At 35.7% G+C, this 3,000-nt stretch overlaps 1 long non-coding RNA gene across 1 annotated transcript; it reads left to right on the forward strand.

The window, feature by feature from the left end:
* Positions 1-2,349: 2,349 nt before the first annotated feature.
* Positions 2,350-3,000, forward strand: LOC141721857 (uncharacterized). Its single transcript, XR_012574913.1, has 3 exons — positions 2,350-2,476; positions 2,559-2,610; positions 2,804-3,000. It is a non-coding gene; the product is annotated as an uncharacterized LOC141721857 (long non-coding RNA).

Consider the following 3,000-nt stretch of genomic DNA (forward strand, 5'->3'; position numbering starts at 1 on the left):
GTTTCGTGTTTTCCAAGAAAATATCATTTAGAGGGTCAAAAAGAGTAAATTCAGATCTGGTCAGGCTTTGAGGTAAGTACTTTTTGACTTACTTATATTTTCGGAAAAGTTTTGATACTCTGATTTTCGAATTTCGTATAAGATATAAGAATTCTGTTTCGAACTGTATAAGAAATAAGATACGAGAATCTTTTGAAACCCAGTCTCTACGTTTTCGAACCTGTTCGTAATTTACGCTATAGTTCCGGAACTAGCCTTAGATACCCTTATTAGGCGCACAAGTGTGCAACTTTAGATACCTATTAAGGGCGCGTAATTATTGAACTTTAGATGCCGACCACTGGCAAAGTGTGGTATATGAGAATAAGAATAAGAATTAGATGCCGGCTACTGGCAAAGTGTGGCCGTAGATCAAGACTGTGGTATTTATAAGAATTATCGTTTCGTTCTGTTTTACGCAGTTCTAATCTGTTATAAAAATATGCTCTGTTCTATTTTAAATTCTGAATTTTAAAATATAAAACTTTGGGTTGGATTTATTTTAGAAAATATTTTACAAAATTATTATTGTTTTGAGGGAAATCGTTTTATTAAAACACCCATTGTTTTCCGGTTAAATAGTTAGTTAATTTGTACTTGCTGGGCTTTGTAGCTCACCCCTTTTATATTTCAGGTTTCGTATAAGATTCGAGTTGGAAATCATTGAAGTTCGAGGATCTTAGTATGGGAGTAGATTGACCTTTGGGCTTCCGCTTTTAGCTGCGCTTTTGTAATAGTGACCTCTGTAATAGACTTTTTAATCAAGAAATTGTATTTGCTTTTAGTTTCGATTTTAGAGTTAATGGTCCGGAAGTGCGGGCTGTTACACAAAGTGTTCATACTCTTGAGTGAGTATAGTCTTCATGTTCTTCTTAATTGAATCAGTTCCCTGGCATCTTGTTTCCAAGGCATCCTATATCTCCTTTGCAGTCTTGCAGTTAATTACCCTGTTTGACATTACATTGTTAATAGCACTATGCAACAAGTGTCGTACCTTAGCATCCTTAGCAATTGATGCGATATCTTCAGCAGTGTAATCATTCTTCTCCTTTAGTACAGATTTTGCTGCTTCACCCGCAACTGCAACTGCGAGTTTGGTTGGCTTGTGAGGTCCTTCGTTGATTCTGTCAAGATATTTTGGATCTGTAGCTTCCAGAAACATAGTTATCCTCACCTTCCATATGGGATATTCAGATGGTTTCAGTATGGGAACTCTAATGGTCTCATATCGACTATGGATTTGAGTCTTTGGTGGTTCTTCAGTTTTGGTGGGCTTGGTTGGAGTTTCTGCTTCAGACATGATTGTTTTTGGATCTTAAACTGTTTGTGTGTTAGCAGATAGGCTCTGATACCACTTGTTAGGTCACACACACTGTAGAAGGGGGTTGAATACAGTGTATAGCACAATCAAATCGAATTTCAAGAACACAAGTAACAGAAAACAAACTTTATTAAACTCTGTTACAATGTGGAATTGTCCTCTCTCAGTGATGAACAAATATCACGAGAGCTGCTAAGGGTTACAATGAATATTATTCTCGATTATGATAACACTTTTAGTGTAAACCCTATGTCTGTGTTTATATACTACATAGTTACAAGATAATCGCTAATTGATATGAAATATAATTCTGCTTCCTAAAATATATCAATCAGTTATCTTTTCTTCCAAGTATTCTATTCTTCATAAAATTCCTTCTTCATGCATATCTCTTCTTATGTTTGTCTCGATCTTCTTTTCTTCAATCAGCCGCCTTCCTTATCAGAAAGTTTCCTTAAGTCCTGATATTATCTCCTGATAAATATCTCCTGAACCTTAATTACTGATAACTTAAGTTCTGTCTTCCGTATAAGTACTGATTTCCAGTTAAGTATTGATTTATCCTGTTTAAGTAAGATCTGAAAAAAAATTAAACACAAATCATATTATCAAATATATCTTACACATGCATAGCCTCGGAGCAATTTGGGCTACAGTTATCCCCGGAGAAAATGGTGGTTTTCTTTGTCTTTTTGCTTATTTATGGTTTATTGCTTCTAGTTATATTTAATTACAACACATGTTATGCGTAATGGAGGAGCTGTTTGATAGCAAGGAAACCCCAGAAGAAGCGGCTTCAAATTTTATATCTGCTATCCTCAAAATGTTCTTAAAGGTGCTAGACACATGGTGTGAATGATATCATAAAGTATGTATGTACTCCCCCCTCCCTCCCTCCCTCGCTCGTGCACGCTCACACACACACATATCTTAGAATTATATTATGAATACTGGGAACATTTTTGTGGCAGCTGTTGAGATTAGCTGTGAACCCAATGTTCGCAAGCATGTGCGGAGCATCTATATGGATAATGCTGTTGTGTCTACAATTCCTACCCCTGATGGAAATGTCGCTAAGTTGCTATTAATATAATTGCTATATTGCATATTGATTTGGTATATTGTTGTTTTTTCTTTATTAATCGCTTCACCTTTTTTGTACAAGATTGTCAGTTTATCACACAACATGGTTTTGTAGGTACGTTGTGGATTCTGCATCAGCTGCTCCGCTGACTCTATCAATACTTGAGGTTGTAAAACTTTCTCGTTTTCATATTGTTATGTATAAATCATTTTAGAAATAACTGTTGATATATATTTATGTAGGTGTCATTAACATTTAAAGATTTTTATGTCTGTAATATGAATTATATGTTCAGGAAATGCTTAGTACTTCTAGATTAGCCTCAAAAGCTCGTGTTTTTGATTGGTTTTAAATCTTAGGGTTCACGCCCAGTTGTTGGAGCCTTCGGTAGCAGGCGATGATTCTACAATAGAAGAAGAATATTCCCAGCAACCATCTTGACAGAGTGGCACAACTTGCCAATCATGGCACAGTGGGAACAGTGAAGCCAGACTATTCTAATAAAGGAAACTCCTCAGCTGTTGATAAGTTTGAGTCTTGGATTTTTGGAATTTTA

This window comes from Apium graveolens, chromosome 1 (assembly GCF_009905375.1).
Source record: "Apium graveolens cultivar Ventura chromosome 1, ASM990537v1, whole genome shotgun sequence".
In the NCBI taxonomy this organism is placed as follows: Eukaryota; Viridiplantae; Streptophyta; class Magnoliopsida; order Apiales; family Apiaceae; genus Apium; species Apium graveolens.